The sequence below is a fragment of the Pinus tabuliformis genome, chromosome 5_1, assembly GCF_031772625.1.
Source record: "Pinus tabuliformis cultivar Carrire ecotype Pingquan chromosome 5_1, CPIR1, whole genome shotgun sequence".
Lineage (NCBI taxonomy): Eukaryota > Viridiplantae > Streptophyta > Pinopsida > Pinales > Pinaceae > Pinus > Pinus tabuliformis.
The window spans coordinates 847,573,044-847,593,062 of NC_142305.1; positions in this window are offsets into that span (position 1 = coordinate 847,573,044).

The following is a 20,019-nucleotide window of genomic DNA, read 5'->3' on the forward strand; positions in this document are numbered from 1 at the left end:
GCATCATCCAACTCTGCACACACACACCCTTAGATTGGGAAACTGGTCCCATTATCTCCAGTCGAACCCGCTATACCAAACGGATAAGGAGCTGCCAACCAAGGTCCGGACCGGGTGGGTATCCCCCTTGTTGTCGACCCGATTTTCTGGGCTTCAACACTTGTATGGGTGTAGTTTCATCTGTTTGTGCATGTTGAGCCCCCTGCTATACCTTTTCCTGTTGCAACTCATCCTCTCATCTCTACAGCTCTTGTTCTTCCTAGATTTGTTGCTTTAGCACATGAAAATCGTTCTATGTTCCTTTATCTATCCTTGCTTGATCTTCATGTCGCACCATCACCTCATAGCCTTAGGCTCCAAAGTTTCCTTCATCAAAAGTGGATTTTCTTAAGCTTGCAACTTTGTTCTGCCTTTTTTTTGTCACCAACCTTCCTCTTGCATTTGTTGCATTCAAGTATGCTACCTTTAGTTGTTGTTGATGGTGCTGCTTTCTATAATGTTGCTTCCATATTATGTTTATGTCCTTGTCTACGAAGAACTTGATGTCTTCACAGGGAGGCAAGCTAATAGACACTTGCTTGGCTACAACCCCTGTTATGCTCTCAACGTTGTCCTTTGACTCTCCTATTTTGAAGGCCATTGTACTTGTTCTGCTGAGATACAGAGGAACATATGTGATGGCTAGAGACATAACAACACTCATGGCAAGAAATCTATCAATAAAAAACTGAAGCAAACTTGAGAACTGACTTACAACATACCTGTGTGACTGATCATGAAGGTTGCGCAATTTCTACTAGGAAGTCAGGAGACTGACTGCCAAACCTGCAAAAGCAATAGTCTGGGTTATCTAGAGGCTAACTGACTACTATAAGTACACAATGCATATTCCATCCTGGCCTACTGAGGACTGAAACTACGCAATTCACAATTTCAGTCTGTAATGACATGTAACCAGTAAACTGCATTGCGCAGTTTCTATGGCCAGCAGGACACTGCCTCCAAGAATTGCGCAATGCAAGTCTGAAGGTTAGTTTTGGGACAGACTTGTGTAATTTTTGGAAGGAAGGCAAAGCCTTTGCTTCTAGAAACGTGTAGTGCTAGCTGGGAAAGGTGCGTTCGAGCCAAGGCAGCCCAAAATAGCCGATGGGTGACTGAAAACATGAGAAGTTTGAATGCATGGTGAGATGAGTGCAAACAAGAGTGAATGATCATATATGAAAATAGTAAGTGCAAGATTCAGAAAACAGGAAGGCATGCATGTGTGTGCAGTGATTCGCCGCAATGACGACAGTTTGTGAAAAAACAGTGTCATGCATGCGACAACAGTGAGATGTGAATGAAACCTTAAACAGTGCTTCTATAAGCCAACATACATCAAAATGACAATAAGTGCTCAATGGAATCAAGTAGACAACACTCACATAAAGAAAAACACAAAAAGCAATAGAAACACAATGTAAGACATGAAAAGTGGGATTACCCCAAAACAACTAAGAAGAATGTGTCAACGACTCCTAGATGCAATCTAGGATGTCAGAGATGCAAGGTTGACGTGAGGAATGAGCTCTGCATCATCCGGTTGATGAGTTTTGATAAAATCGAGGTTGGGATGCACATGCCACAAATCTAGGAAAAGTGACGCTTGGCAAGAGGTTTCTGAAATGATCCTTGCATTTAACCTCCAGCTGCTAAATACAGATCCCTGAACCAAGGGATGCCTTTGCATGCTGCCTTGGGAGAAGTAGTCCATGCATGCAAATTAGTTTTTCTCGGTCCCAAATGGAACTGGTAAACCTGAAGGCACGTGCATCGGTCTACGCACCTGGGATGAAAATATGCATAGTTTCTGGGCTAAGCAGAGATGATTGTCCCAGAGGGATTGCACAATTTCTAAGAGGAATAGGTGACTGTCTCCCAACATTGTGCAATTTCTGGGTTGAACAGTTTTCCTTGGTGGATTTGTGCAATTTCTTCTAGCTGCTAGGCTGGCTATCCCAGAGGGATTGCACAATTTCTGGGCTGAGCAACTGACTACTACCCAGAATTGTGCAATTTTAGGGCTGAGTAGTTCTACTGGGCTAGATTGCGTAGTTTTTCCAGTGAAGGTTCACAGTGAGGATTACGTAATTCTGGAGCCCAACAAGCTATCAGTCAGGATTCAAAATTTCTATAGGGAAGGCTGCTTCCCCTCCAGAATTGCACAATTTCTTGAGGGAGATTCTTAGCTTGTAGCTGGACCAAGTCTTGAGAAACAACCTGAGAGGGAGATGCAACAAGCTATCATGCACAGGATGGAAATCTGCTAGAAAACCACTCAACCTTATGTACTTGATAGTGCAAGACATGCTGCTAAAGATGGTCAGTAGGGAGTCTCCAAAACGAAGCTAAGGAAAAAATTTGGAGGGTGGTTGTAGCTGCTACAACATCATCATATACCAAAATCACAAATCACATGCATGCTAAACTGAATAACTACTGATTCTTATCCTTTAATAAATCCTTAGCTTCAAATTTTGTCTTTCTTCCGTACATACTTCGGATCGGTTGCCACACCAGGAAATCACCTAGTGCCATCTCCTCAACCATGTGCAGATACACATAATGTCTATTATAGACATACGACTATACTTTTCATATAACATCATGCAATACATGCATCCATAACAGTACCACATCTACGACATGTACATGATACCACTTGTATAATGTGTACGCGATACCAAATGTCCATAGCATCACCTGCACAACATACAACTCATCCACATGTTTTCAACCATGATAGTATTATGCCAAAAAAATTCCTTCAATTTTTCATTCACACTAATTTTAGGTAAGTCCAACCAAACCATGCTCGGTTTGTCGATTGGAGAATAAGGAATTCATGGACCTGTTCAACTTCTGCAAGTAGAGCATAATTGATTTTTTTTTTTATGTAAAAGTATTCATGTGCTTTTATTTAGCTAATCCATTTCATGTATCTTTTGATTGTAGGAGATTTTAGCAAATGATAACATAGAGGTAATTATGCATAATACAACTTTATCATACCAATAACTTTGAGTTTTGGGATTGAATCCATTCCTTAAACAAGGTTTTATTAACAACGAAATATGACCTCCTCTTAATCATAAAGAAGACTATTGACTATGATAGTTAGTCCAGTATGGACTTTAATGCTATATTTGAAGTCTACTAACTTTGCCATGAAATAATTTCTTGGTACTCAAAAGTAATGCACACATAAATTGGTTATGTCATATGATTTCATGTTTTCTCTTTTTAACACTACTTCCAACACCTTATTGGTCATGAATAATTCAGTGTATATTCCCCACCAATGGAACAATCAGTATGCAAGTACATACACCTCCCATACATGAGTCATAAATGAAGGTTACCATGTTCTCACATTCCCAAATCTCTTAATTTCTAGGGTACTATGTGTACCAAGGTGTGAACTTAGGTCATTAACATACCTTAACACTAGATCATGATCTGGTAGAATATAATTCATTTCTTGGAAACCAATTCAATTATCAAATTATTTAAAATAAATATTTTATGCAATAATTGTTATGTTGTCATATTCAAACCCAGACAACACTATCCATGCAATATGACAGGTAGACTTCTCCCATATTGCTTAATAGGAAATAGTGGTACAAAATATGCATCTCAGATTGTATGATTGTCAATTATTTTGAATATATTTATAGATATCATTTTATCAAATCCAATTATTTTTGTACACAATAATCTTGATTACGAGCACCACTTAGCCATCAATATGGTTGAAGCATCCTATTAATTTAACAATGAGTTGTTGCATGGTTTTTTATCCTCTCTCTTCATCACCTAGAACCTTTTATATGTCACACCTTACTTGGTGCATGTATTATTTTACTACTAGCATAAGATCGTTAGATCATCATACATTGTATTAATGTGAAACCTTTTGGTTTACCAAATTTTTTTTTATTAATTCAAACAAGTCATGTTCCAAATCTAGTGTGCATTTTTTGTTAGTTATTAGGCTACTCTGAATGTCTTTATTTCTATTCCAAATGCATCAAGCGCCACCATATCTAGTTTTTTTGTCACTTATGTTTTCATAAAGCATGTATACTTTGTTTATATGTAGTAGAAGCACACATATCATTTTTATCTTATCACTTCCCACAAGAACTACATTTGTACTATCTACCATCATTCTACTGGAAGCATCTTCTTCTTGCTGTATATTTAAAAGGTCCCTATTTGTGCGATATTAACAGAACCCCATCTATATCTTCAAGGTTGTGAAGTTTGAGGTTGGAAACTTTGAGTTGCTTTTACACATTGGAATTTGAGTGAACTTGAGAATGTTTCATTGAGCTTGTATTTAATACTGTAATTAATCGGGAAGCACTAGGAGTTGCTTTTATACTCCTAATATGTATTTACCCTAAAGGTACTTTTGGGTGTCAGTCCCATTGACCTACTTATGAAGGTCATAAAATTATTAATGTATAATGTCTTCTTCAACATGTATACAGTGAGTTGTATTCATGTGTGCATATACTTCACAACTCTGACCCTAGTTCAATATGATTTGTGCCTCTTATCTATCATAGTTATAATTATTTAGATATTTTTTTACTCAAAAGGAACCTATAGGTTCCAAATATGCATGTCTAACTGTATATACAAGTTTCTACTGAATATTTGAATAATGACTTGGTAAAATTTATTTCACTTCAATAGGGTATATTTGGAGCATTTACACAATAAGGGTGAATTAAACGATTCCACCATTCGAAAAACCATATCCAAAAACGAATTTCATCATTACATGTAGATGCACCAATCAACACAACAATATTAAATTGAAAGAAAATTTTAAATAGTCTCATACCACATAAAAGGACCTGGCATTCATGAGCTTACTGATATTTCATGGGAATTTGATGAATAGATCCAATTAAGGAAAACCTTTTGAATTTGTTCTAGGATAGAACTCAATTAATTTAACAATCAATTTCATATAATTTTGATAGAATATCATGAACATATTTCTTCTTAGTTATATAGGCTCCATCTATATACTTTTATTTTTTATTTTTCCTCTTGTTGGCCATGATATATGGAAAAAAAACCCTTGTCTATTTAATCTATATTTCCTTTCCAGTTACCTCATCAGATTTAAATTTTTCTTCCCTTCATATCTCATCTCTTCTTTAGATCACTATAAGTATAAACTTAATTTCATTGAGCTATGTCCTTGGATAGGTTATCTTTATCAGCATTGGTTGAACTTTTTTAGACAATGTACAACTCATAATTTATTCTTTATATGAGCAGGTAATATGATGATAGTAGGGAAGAAGAGACTTATTGGCATGCAATTAAACATAGGATTCAACCTTCCTTATGCACAATTTCTCCTTTCAACACTTGCATTCATATTTATAATACATGATGACCACACCACCAATTTTTAATACATATTATAATCGTACTTTACAAATATTACAAATTTTTTCATTCATGAATCTCGACTATAACCATCCAAAATTAAACCAATTTTTAAATCATGGTAATTAGTGAGAGTTTTAGGCCCTCTGTGTAGCTGATCCATACATGAGAGCCATACATATATGTAAGTACATGCACATCATCACATCATGAGATTGGGACATTATCCACTCATCATATGTAATGGGAAGGCTAAACATACATCCCTCAAGCATAATGTGAATTAGAAACTCTGAGGAGAAAGTATTCATTCTTAGGAGATCCTTTACGTATAAAAAAAATAGCTCATATAAAATTGTACGCACTCTTCTGTGTAGTTCGTTTTATACACAAAGTGCCGACACGTCTTTTAATATCGTTTTTACGTAATGACTACTTAAAATAATTATGCAGAATAATATGAAAACAATATCATTTCCATCAAGGAAATAATGGCATATATGTTAACCAGGTTATACATGTTTTGGTTTTTTTCACACATTAATGTGTACAAATAAATATGTGCAGTGCAATCCTCATCAATACATAAAATACTTGCAACTACCAATAGGCATTTTCGAAGTCTTTGCGTTACTTCCTACTACATCACAACACTGCAAAGTTTTGTATTATATAACAATAACGCAAAAAAAGTATTTGTTCCTATATACCTTACGGTTTCGGTGAGTTACAAACCCATGAAAATCACGAAAATTATGACTCATAAGAAGAGACCTCTTATTTAAGTAGGAATTATGATGGATTTTTAATGACTGTAATGGAGACATCGTAAAAGTGAATCCTATCCATACACAAAAAATCAGACAATAGACTATGATAAAACTAGTTAATATAGTTCAAGCGTTACGAAGCTTGAATCTCCATATTCGATTTGTATTTTAAAACATAACTTGCCAAATAAAGGGGTTCATAAAAAAGTTAAATTCAAAAATCATGCGATACATATCCTTAGAACCCGCTAGGTGCAAGCACTTGGTCCTTCTAGATTGCTCGGTCCTTCTAAATTAGAGGGATACCTTTTATGCAAGCTGATTGGGTAGCATCTATTTTTGAGATCGGTAATCCCAAAACTTGGTGGAGCCTTAAAACCAAACTTTAACATGGCTTCTGCCTTGGGGAAGGAGAACTCAAACACTGAAATTTGAGAGACATTTTGCATGAAGGAAGAGATATGAAGATAGTCTAAAATCGTGTTCTCATAGAGAAAACCCTACTAAAATACCGTCATTGATTGTACTAACCATGGATTGAAAACAATCTACCCCACAACCATAAATAAAACCAAGTTTACTATTAATATAAGGTTGATTCAAGTCTCCACCACTTACTGGATTGATGCAAGTTTAAACCATACAAAGCCTCTACCTGTCCTATACCAAATCCAAATGCTTTTGAATGAAACCGCTTGATATATACTATTAGGAAACCAACTCACACAAAGATAGAAAAGATAGATCAACGCCTTATAATTCGGCCTCTTCGAGGGGGCAACCTCCTTTACATTACACAAATGAAAAATTCTTGAATGATAGAAATGACTAAACCTCCCTTCTATATATAGGATTCTAAGGGGTCACAATATAATCAAGCCGACATAACAGTAATAATATAAGGGCACAAAATAAAAATAGTGGGTTTCTATGGGGCATACTAATAACAATATGGGGACAATAGGGGAACAATAATAACAATGAGGGATACAATGACAATAGTAATGGGGAATCACTAGTATTATAGGGGGCTAAGATGCTCCCCTCCTTTCGAAAAGCATTGTCCTCAACGCTTGAGTAGTTCTGGATGCTTCTGTATAAAATTCTCATCCTCCCATCTGGAATCTTCAGTGGATAAGTTCTTCCACTTGATGAGATACTCCAAAATTGATCGATTTTGTAGCTGTCGAGTTCTTGTTTCTATGACTACTTCTGGTTCCAATATGATTTTTCATTCCTCGTCAAGTTTTGGCAATATTTTTTGAACTGGGAGCTTGTCACCTATAACCTTGTTTAAACATGAAACATGGAAAATTGGGTGCACTGGGGAAGATGCAAGAAGCTCTAATTTCTATGCCATAGTACCAATCTTTTGCAATACCTTGTATGGACCATAATACTTTGGTCATAATCTATTATCCTTCTTAGCTTGCTTGAGGGACATTTGTTTATATGGTTGTAGCTATAGGAATACCCAGTCACCTACATCAAAACTTCTTTCGCTGCAATGTTGATCTGCCTATTGTTTCATTCTATTTTGCGCCAACGTGAGGTTATCCTTTAAGAGTTGGAGAACTTGTTGTTGATGCTCCATGTGATGTTCCACTGCTTGAACCTTAGGATTTTCTCTTAAATATGATGTGATGGATGGTGGATGATATCCATAAAGGGCCATAAATGGGGTCATTTTTGCTGCAATATGGGAGGAAGTGTTATACCACGATTCAGCCAGAGGGAACCATTTCACCCATTACGTCTGTTTATCAGATACAAAGCAACAAAGATATCCTTCCAAACATTTGTTTACTATCTTAGTTTTTCCATCAAATTGAGGATGATAAGATGAGCTATGAGCTAACTCAATACCATGAGAAGAAAATAATTCTATCCCAAAATTTCCAGTGAAAATGGAATCTCTGTCGCTTACAATAATCTTTGGGTTTCCATGTAGCTTTTGAATTATTTCCATAAATGCAGTAGAAATTGTACTAGCTTTAAATGGATGTGATAATGCACAAAAGTGTGCATACTTGGTAAGTTTGTCAACTAACACCATGATGACACTCTTTCCTTCGGACTTGGGTAAACTTGTGATAAAATCCATGGAAACCTCCTCGCAATGTTGGTTTGGAATGGATAAAGGTTATAATAGACTTGGGGTCTTAATTGTTTCAACTTTATTTTGTTGGCAAACCAAACATTCTGACACAAACTTTTGAATATCCTCTTTAAGGCCATCCCAAAAAAAAATTCCTTCTTAACCTTGTGGTAAGTTTTTAAAAATCCCGAGTGCCCTCCTAAGGGAGAAGTGTAAAATTCCATAAGAATATTTTGTTTGAGTTGGGAATTATTACATAAGTATAAATGATCTTTGTACCATAACGAATCATTTTTCCAAAGAAATGTATCAGATATACTGGGATATTGTTGTAACTTTCAAATGAGTGCCCACACTTCTTCGTCATTCCTCCATTCCTCCCTTGCTTCGTTTATCCAATCTGGTTGGATAATAGAAATGGCACACAACAATGCTTCCACATCCTCATCCTTTCTTGAGAGTGCATCTGCCACAACATTTTTCTTCCCTTTTTGCAGATGATTTCAAAGTCATAAACTAAAATCTTTGTGACCCATTTTTGTTTCTCTTCAGAGGATAATCTTTGTTCTAAAAGGTATTTAAGACTATCATCATCCATTTTTACCTTGAACTGTCTTCCCATTAGGTAGGGTCGCCATTTCTTAAGTGAATGTAGTATTTCCAACATTTCCTTCTCATAAATATCTTTGTGCAAATACTTTCTCTTGACTGGATGACTTTCAAAAGCAATGGGTCTTTCATCTTGCATTAAAATAGCACTAATTCCATTTCCTGAAGCATCACATTCAAAAATAAAGGTTTTTGTGAAGTCCAATGTAGCTAAGACCAGTGCTTGGTACATTGCCTCTTGAAGATGTTCGAAGGCCTTTGTTGATTCTGGAGTCCATGAAAATGCATCTTTCTTCAATAATGTTGTTAGAGGTGTTGCTATTCTCCCATAATTCTTAACAAACTTGTGATAATACCCTGTCAACTAGAGAAATCTTGGCATATGATTTATGGATGTGGGGATTTTCCATTCCTTAGTGGCTTTAGTTTTGCTAGGGTCTACCTTACCACCTTCATGAGATACAATATGACTTAGATATTCCACCTCTTTTACTCGAAAGAAACATTTGGAGCTTTTTGCATATAATTGTTTCTCCTCCAATAGTTTGAGGACCCTATCAACATGTTCAATGTGATCCTTCCAAGACTTGGTGTAGATTAGTATATCATCAAAAAATACTAACACAAATTTTCTAAGGAAGGGTTTGAAAATGGAATTCATCAAACCTTGAAATGTAGAAGGTGCATTGGTAAGGCCAAAAGGCATGACCAAAAATTTGTAATGACCCTCATGAGTTCTAAATGTTGTTTTCGTAATGTCTTCAGTCTTCATTTTGATTTCATGATATCCTGAATGAAGATCCAACTTGGTGAAGTAAATTGATCCACACAACTAATTCAATAATTCATCAATGAAAGGTGGGAAATTTATCTTTAATAGTGAGCTTGTTGAGCTCCCTAGAATCCGGACACATGCCCCATGATCCATCCTTCTTGTGCACCAATACTACTGGAGCAGAGAAAGAACTTTGACTAGGTTGAATTATACCAGCCTCTAGCATTTCTGCAACCATACGTTTAATTTCACTCTTTTGGGCATAGGGATATATGTACAGCCTGATGTTTGGAGGAACACTTCCTGGAATCCAATGAATAGCATGATCATGCTCACGAATAGGTGGGGGACCTTTGGGAGTCTGAAATACCTTGGAGTGATTATCCAGGACTCTTCGGAGATCTGGAGAAATAGATGATCTCGATGTGGGAACCTCTAGCAAACATAATTGTGAGATTACACCTTGTTGTTCCTTCTTTAGAAGCTTTGTCATACTATTAGAGCTGATTATCCTTCCCGATTTCCCTGCAATACCCCTTAACTCAACATCCTTTCCTCCTGCACAAAATTTCATGAAAAGTTCTTGAAAATTAAAAGCTATTGTACCCAAGGATTTTAGCCACTGGACTCCTAGTACAACATCAACAACACCCCAGAATGGAAAGCATTGGGATATTCAATACATATTCTCCCATGGATAGGTTGATATTATGTCACTTTCCTAAGCAATTTATGGTTCCTCCACTTGCAACCATCACTGGACACTCTGGTGCTCGATATAGGAACCAAGTCAATTCCTTTGCTATCTTACAATGGATAAAATTATGGGTACTTCCTGAATCAATCAACACTATTACCTTTTTCTTCTTGATATGTCCTTCTATATTGATAGTTTGAGGAGCGGTAATTCCAGCCAATACATTACAAGATATGGTCAGATTCATTTCTTATTTATCTAGGGTTTGTTCGTGGAATATATCCTCTTCTTTTGACATTTCTTGTTCCATTTCTTGCTCCTCTACACAATCTATGTAGAATAATTTCTTCTCAGCACACTTATGACCTTTAGTGTATTTTCTATCACAACTATAACAAAGCCCTTTTTCTCTTTTATCTTCTAAGTGTTGTGGTGTCAACATTTTAGGTTGTGGAAGGCTAGGGGCAACAACACTTCCATGTTTATAGTTGTGAGTGAAAGGCTTCTTAGTTTCCATAATTTTGCTTTCCATTTTTCTTGCTAACTTGAATGCCTTCTCCAATGAATTAGGTTCCCAAAGGAAATCCTCATGTTGGATATTATCCTTTAAAGTCCCTATGAACACATCAATCCTATGCTCCTCTAGAATGCCTTTTACCCTTACGTTCAATTTTTGGAAGTCCTCAATGTGCTCCATCATTGAAAGATTTTGTTTGAGATTTATCAATTGGATAAAAAGGGTGTTGCTTTTTGTATCCTCATAATGTGTTATCATTTCTTCCGTAAAAATTGTGCAAGTGATAATTTTTTTACGAGAACAAAGCCATCGATACCATACAAACTGATTTGGTTCCAAATATAAAGTTGCAATACGTACCTTTTGTGTGTTTTGCACATTATGGAGATCAAAAAATTGCTCCATCTGTAGTATCCATGTTCCAGGATAAAAATTTAGTCCATGGTAATGCATGCGATTGAAAGGATTTACACAAAAGGCAATGTGAGTAATTGAAAAATTCAACACAAGAGATGTGGGTGCAACTTAAAAAAAATGGAACGCATCTATTCGAGCCAACAAGACGCATAAATTATACAGGTTTGTTCCCTTCATGATGAAGACCATCCATCTCTGTTCCTGGTAGACCGAACTCATATGTAGAAGAACTTTAACGAGTTTTTTACTGAATAGATACTCTACATGTTTTCCTTACAAAATAGGGCAAGAATGGATGTTGATAACTGATATGGATATAGGGGGATTTTAAAATGATCTTGCCTATCCCAATTATACATTATAAAGATAAGATAACGCTACAATATGAGGTCAACTGGAAACACTAGATAACCATTCTACAAACAAAATATGTTAATGGTGTGACAACATGGATAAAAATTATCCACTAAATGATTTTATGATCATGTCATTAAGGATAACCATTATCCAATGAGTATGTTCATTATCGAACATCTCTAGCTCAGTGAATAAAGAAAGTGGAAAAACTGGTATTTAAAGGGAAATAATAGTTGACAATGAGCTTTTCTCCGATCATGAAATTGGAAAGGTGTCATTTATTTAAATCAAATGTTTCCATAGAGCTTAATGGCATGTGGCTTTTTTAAAAAAATCCAGAAACAGTAACTCCAAAAGTTAATTAAACATTGCCATGGAGGTCTCTCTCTGGCTTGTGATGGCCTCCACAATTGGAGCTGGGGTTGATTGGCACCAGTTTGTTTCAAGCACCACAGAGGGATAGGTCAATTAATTATTAGATTTCAACACATACAGGCACTCTAACCCCATGACCAAATTGGACCATCATCTGACGATGTTATGGTATGCCCTAGTTGCAATTTCGACGATTTTCAAATCTCGATGTTGTTTTACGTTATTGAAATTTGTATTGCTGGATGGAGTTTCTTTCTCTCTTCCATCCATTTATATAGGAACCTTTACAGGGAGAAGCTCATTTGTAACCTATCGGTCCCTATATGCCCAAACATACCCTTTCCCCATGCATAAACACATCCATCTCTAGTTAGTACCAAATTACAAAATTCTCCCACCAAGATCTATCTAACTTTCATAGTAGCACTTTCAAATTTTGTCCTTTCAACATCTTCCATATTTGTAAGAAAATGTATAATGAAGTTCCTACCACCAAGTCTTAAGAATACATAAAGTTTAGATGACAGGAAGTTTTAATAAGTAACTTAAACTTCACGTGTCCCAATGAAATTTCGTCCACCTTGACCAATTGTTTTTAAAGTTTTACGGAAACAAGAAAATATACCCATAGTATACATGAGTCATTCTGATTGTAAATTTCTTTGATAACACTCCTAATTCGGTTACTCAAATTGGTTTGTCATCTCGAGGCTACAGGGAGGAGCACGATATTGATTATTCAGGATAGGTGCCCGTGGTAACATAATCTGTTAGGCGATGCTCGTTTTGTTTTAATGTAATATCCTTCAAGTATCGACCATTACATATAGTTATAACATTTATCATTTATGTCGATCTTTTAAAAATAAGGTATCAATCGGCCTTCAGGCTTAACCACACACATAATTCTCATAACACTTCGACCCTCACCATTTTTTTGTGATCCATACACACATTAATCATTTATTTCTTCTAAAACTCATTGCAATGGTCACTAAAATATGTATTTTAACTCTCTCTCTCTCTCTCTCTCGCTATCTATCTATCTCTCTATCTATATATATATATATATATATATATATATATATATATATATATATATAGATAGATAGATATAGATATAGTGGCTACACTAGATAAATAACGTCTACCTTTATGTCCAAATTAATAGATTTATCTACTATGTTCCAAATCAACACTTCACATTTACTATGCATACATTATAGCTGGAGGAAATAATCAACATGGGCATTCAACATAGTAAGATTAGGCATTTTGATTTCATTCTTTTGATGACCAAAACAGGTATTAATGCATTCCATACAAAACACAACTTCATATTCAATGGGTAAAATGTCACCCACCTTTCTTACGTTTTCATAACTACACTATACCTAGTATTGCCATATATCATGTTTGGAGTCCTACTATCATAGTCAAAGGTATTATTCTAATACGAATCATAATGAGTAATGGGTATCATAGTTAGCACAAGCCTTAGTGGATGTAATTCAAACCATGATGCATAATGTGTAACATAGATAACATGAGCCATCAGCTATACAATTGCAAACCTTAAAGACATAATTAAAACCATAAATGGAGTCACAAATTTTTAAGCAAACCTCAGTTCAAAATTACCTTCAATTTCAATTTCCTTCCCAAATAAATCATTTTAAGATTTTGTTGCAACCTTTATGGCTTCTAAGGCCTTATGCACTACTTTAGAATTCATTGGAATATTTTTCTTATAGCAATTTTATAACCAACCCCTTCAGTAACCTCTTATTTGTTTAGGACCTAGTTTAGGACCTACAACTCAGTCATATCTTACAGAGGTGGATTGGCCCATAGGCCGCAATGTTTGAACTTAGGGCTCCGATACCATTTGTCACACACCTCCTTGACCTAATATCAACAACCACCTACAAATGATCCAATCATTACATCTAACTTTTATTTCCTTTATATATATAATAGTTGTCACATGCATAAGCATTAAATCATTTTACATAGAAAAATATCACATGCAATAATACTCATATGCTTAAATATTTGAAAACATAACATAAAGAGTAAAGAGCCAACATACAAAACATCCAATGCACTTAAATCAACGCGGACTAGTGGAAGGAACCTCACTTGAAAAAACGAGCACTGCCACCTAACCTAGAACTGACTTCCTCCAGTTCACCCCCGAGCCGAGAGTTCTTGCCATGGATCAACTGCCTCTTGTTGATCTCTTCAATGGGTATTTAATACCCTCTTTCATGATATGGCTTCCTTTAGAGGCATCCCGCTTTCATGGATCTTTTTTATCCATTTGCCTAGGCTTTTCCTAGAAAACCTCACCTTTCTCTCATGTGAGGCTTTTCTTCATAAAATATTGTGTTTCTCTCCAGCAAGGCTTTTATGTTTTTCTTATACTTAGAATCGTTCTCCAATTAATTAACTTTATGGATGTTTATCTCCCAATCCATTGATCTTTTCTAGAATTTGATTTAGAAGTCTTATCACGAAACAATTATCCATTCCCATTCACCAATGGGATTTCATTTGGCAACAATCTCATCTCTTGGTGTCTCATTTTCCAAGTGATTAAATTATCATTATTTATTTAATAATGAAGTATTTACTTTCATTGTTACACCTCAGACCTAGATTTTATGTTACAACTCAATGTTAGCTTAGGTCTAGCACGATAGCAACAAATTGTTAGATACAACGGAGGGGTGTTATAGCATTACATTATAACATATCTACCATATTAATAGATGAAATGTTTTTTTGACTGAAATCCAACAATACAATTTTCTAGTAAGATTGTGATTTTTTGTTCTTTAAAATACAATTTTGAATGCGTAAATAGACTCACCCTTGAGGCACTTGATCTTTACAAATCAAGCAACCTAAATATATGATTTTTAAAAAATTGTATTGGATTTTGAATAAAATTCACCCAAATAAATTCCTATAAAAGAACCATTTCATCTATTAAGTAGACTACCCAAATTTAATTCATAATCTTCATAAAATATGTTATAACTTTCAATTATTAATCCATTTATCAATTATAGCGTTTAATTATAAATTATAGTGTTTAATTCCTGACTTATTTGTTTATTGTATATGGACATTTTCATATATATTATTTACTATAATTATTGTTAAAGTGTTTAATGTGTCTTTCATATAGAACATATTTGTATTTGCATTTATTAAATCATTAATATATAGTTATATTTATATTAGTTATTTTTATGGACCACAAACATAATTTGTATTATAACTATACTATGCTATTTTTTATTATTCTTAATTGATTTTAAGATTTTTATTGAATTATAAATTATTTATGAAAAAATTATTTAGGTAAAATCACATTTATAATTTATGGTTAACACATTTAGAACTATTGAATTAAATATTATATATAAATATCACTTGAACCTGTAACTTACTACATCATTATTTTTTGTTGTTGGGTTTGATTGTGTTAAAATAGATTTTAAGAAAAGTGTTATGAAAGGGATAGTTATAGCTATGGAAAATGCGTTGTGAAGGATCCAAAGGGTCATAAAAATCTATTTCAAGTTCCCTCCTTCATGTCAGAAAAGCCCAGGTAAAGATACCTAGCAGAATGGTCATTGAGCCACCTCTTCATATGCACATGTAATAGGTTTCCTTGGTTTCAAGTTAAATTTTAGTAGTTAGGGGATAATTAGAAGTGAAAGAACAAGTATTTTTAATGAATCTCCACTCCCAACTTTGGCATTATTTGCTTAAAAGAGCTCACTTATTACTATGTAAGTTTTAACCATGTTTGATAGAAATAATTTTGTAATTACAAATATTGAACAATTATGTTTGGTTGAAAAATGACCACGGGAGAGTTGTTTAGATTTCCATCTCCAAAATCTTAACCCAGCTAGAATATCCTTTTTTCGCCTAGACGAGCGTAAATGTGTTAGATTAAGTGGTTAATTGTGAGGCTAACCTTAGTGTCATGAACCAAGCATATACTAAAGGTGTCGAATGTGTGGTGTCTACTTCAAAGTAAAGTTGATTGAAAAGTAATATAGAATATAAATAAATGAAATATAAAATATTAAGAAAATAATCCATTTAAAACAAATACTCAAACAAAAAGTTAAAGTAAAAAGTAAATTAAATCTAAATTTTCGAGTAAACAACCGATTTAATTAAATAAACCTTTTCGTTATGTAAATTAGATTTTCAAGACAAAAATAAAATTACGATTGTATATTTCAAGGACAAAACAAGCTATAATCTACGACTTACAAAGAAAATAATTCTCAGCAAAACTTTCGAATACAAGTAAAATTCTAAGAAAATTATGGGACTCTTTTTATTTCACCAATTTTTTTTTATAATATGAAATAAATGCCTAATTAAAATAATAAAGAAATATGATCTACAACGAAAATAAAGAAAATAATGCCCTGAAAGGAAATATGTAATGGCCTATCACATAAATTGAACACTAGGAAAAATAGTAGAGAGGATGTATGATTTCTTTCCTCCCATTTGTAAGAAAGGGTTTTTAATGACTGAAAACAATATAGGTATATTTAAGCTTAATCTAATAGAAATAGGAAGGAAATCTGATTGTGGAAAGTGCGATAAAATCATGGTTATTTTTGAGAGAATCTAAAATGAAATTTTTGTATTCTAATATAATTTCAAAAAGTCAAAATTATATGTTAAAACTTTAAAATATTGATGTTAAATCTAATACAATTTTTTTTTCAATTTTTTAAGTTACTTGCAGATTTTTTTAGTAAATGTGTGGGAAAATGATGATAATTACTTAGAAACTAGGTTATTAAACACAAATTTTGAACTTAGAAAGAGTGTAGGTTCGTATAAGTCTCTTGATAACTAGCATATAGTTTTTCTTAAGGAAAAGTTGAGCACTTTGGTATTAATAGATGACTAAAATCTTTATTAGATTCAACTATAGAGTGTACAACAAAGGTTCGCAAATCTCCATATATAATGGTTATCTCCATATATAATGGTTGTGTTAGATAACAAATCTAAATATGTAAAAGGAGTGACAATAATCCTAAGCCTATATAGATAGTTTTGTTTAGAGCATGTATTATTCATGAAAGAAATATAGTAAGAAATTTCGAAAAAATGTGATGTGATTCAAATTGAAAGAAATATAGTAAGAAATTTCGAAAAAATGTGATTAAGAATGATAAGAATCATTCAATTACCAGATGGGACGTTTGTGTATGATTTGATCTCCTCTCTTTATAACTACTAGTACAACCATATTAAAAATATTAATGTGGTTGATATAGCAGAAGGCTTCATAAATATGACAAAAAAATCTTTTGCAACACTTTGTTACTAATGGACACATTTATGTGATTAACCATGTATGAAAAGGCTAATGGTCAAATTTAACTTAAGAGAAACAATGAATTACACATCCTATTGTAAAATGGATCATTTTGCTAAATATAATTTTCTTATATATAAATGAATGTTATAAATAATAATGAGGAACTTATCATGGAGGAACTTATTAGAATTAGAATAATCTCAAATCTCTAGGAAATTGGTGGGTGGGAGCCATGAATATGATTTTTTAAATTTATTAAAAATAATGGATCATTTTGCTAAATAAAATTTTATTATATATAAATGAATGTTATAAATAATATTGTGGAACTTATCATGGAAGAACTTATTAGAATTAGAATAATCTCAAATGCCTAAGAGATTAGGCAGGGAGTCACAAACTCTATAATACAGTACAATCATTGATAAGCATTAAGATTAAGCATATGCTGAGCATATTTCCTTGAGAATTAATCTAAACCTTCAATTAAAAAAATAAGAAAAATTCAATAAATAATTATCCACTTAAGTTGAAATTAGAAGCATTTTTCAATAAACAATTATGGTTGTAAAAAATTTATAAAACACAATAAAAATAATATATTTTTATTGAAAAAAAACATTTATTTACTCTATATAAATGATAGGAAAAATAAAAGTGATTTCTTGGCTCTATGAGAAAAATAATGGTTAACCCTTTCATATGGTCATAATATAAAATAATGTATTAACTATATAAAATTTAACAGTTTATTTTATGAATTATGCCTTATCACTTTATTTCATTTTCCATTTTGAAATAGATAAAATGTGTATCGATGATATATTGTATATTCTCATTGATGGGTATACATGAACAATTTTTGAATTATAATAAAAATGTATATTTTAATTTTTTTTATTAGAAAATGTAAATTAGATATATAACTTTTAAGTAAATGAAAGAAGGTTGTACAAAGAAATTATTTTTTTTAATTAAATTATTTATTTTAAGAACTGTTTTTAATTTTATATATATATGAATATGGATAATAAGAACATTCTATAATATAACATGGAGAATCATAATTCAAATATGTAATCATGATATTTCAAAATTTCATATTTAAATTTAATTTATAATAAAAAAACTCAATACTTACTATAATTTTTCAAACTACTCACTTATCACATTTAAAAATTAAATTAAAAAAATTATAAAACATATAACAAAAAAAATAAAATTATAAAAATTATAAAATATATAACAAAAAAATACATTATAGGTATATTTATTGTGATCTGGTACACATATGTGACATACATAAGGCTTTAATATAAATTAAAAATAAGAATATTTATATATATAAAAATGTAAAATTTACATATAATATAAATATTGTGATAAAAAATTAAAATACATCTATTTAAACTTATTAACCCAAGAGAGATCAAATTTCTAAAAGTATAAATATTTCTACAAATTTAACACTATAAAAAATTTACATACTAAAAATTTAATACTTCTTTTTACTTTATAAATTCTTTTTTACTGTAAACTTTTATATGAATTTATAATTTCTCGTTAATAATAAAAGCATTAACCTTAAAACACCATCATATTTTGAAGGATTTTTTTGCCTTTTAAAATGATATAAGTAGTAAGTAGATTTCGATGAATAAAAGAAAATATATATCCTAATTACATCCAAAATTCACCGGTATCCCATTTTAACCAAGAAAACCCGTTTTTGTTGAAGTATTTTTATTTGAAAATGTAATTTTCCACATTGAGATAAATTGATGAATATAAGAATCATCTCGTGAAGTTTGACACTTTGACAACAGTAGCTGAGATAGCTATCTGGAAGCCACACTTACGAGCATTACGGCATCCAACTCGCTCTGATTGTTGACGTCCTTAAAATCTATGTTTTGCAAATACCATTCGACTTACGTCTGCCCTCCTTTTATCAGAGTATTACGTCGGTGAGATCCAATGACCCCAACGTCATTATCTCTGCCACAACCACTCCATAGTCGGGGATGGGCGCCTTCCAGTTGTCAGGCGTGTGTTTCGTGACTCAATTACTCGTAATCGAATATTCAATTTAAAGGGTGAAATGTTAGACAAAGACAATTGTTCACCCATCAAATATAATGACGTGCAGGTGCAGGTGCCTGAAGATAATTGAAAGGAGTAGTCTACCCAGCGGCAAATTCGCCCGCCGACAAAAAAATCCGTTTCTGAAGTAGAATGGTGAGCCAATGGTCTGCTCGGAGAATGTGTTTCGTCATGGTCTATTTTGGGGAATGTGTTTCTTCGTAAACGCATGTTCTTAATTTTTAGGTCCACAAAAAAGATGGTAACACATTTTCTTAATTTTTAGGTCCACTAAAAAGATGGTAATTTCCTGTATTTATAGATGAATGTTTTCATTTCTTTATTTAAACTCATATTAACTAGCAATTGTCCCAAAAGGTACAAAGAGAGGCCGATAGGATTATTAAATTGGTATTGTTGAATTTTTTAGAAGAGATATTGGTTCAATCAGCCTGATTGCCTACACTACCACAACTCTTCCCGGTAAA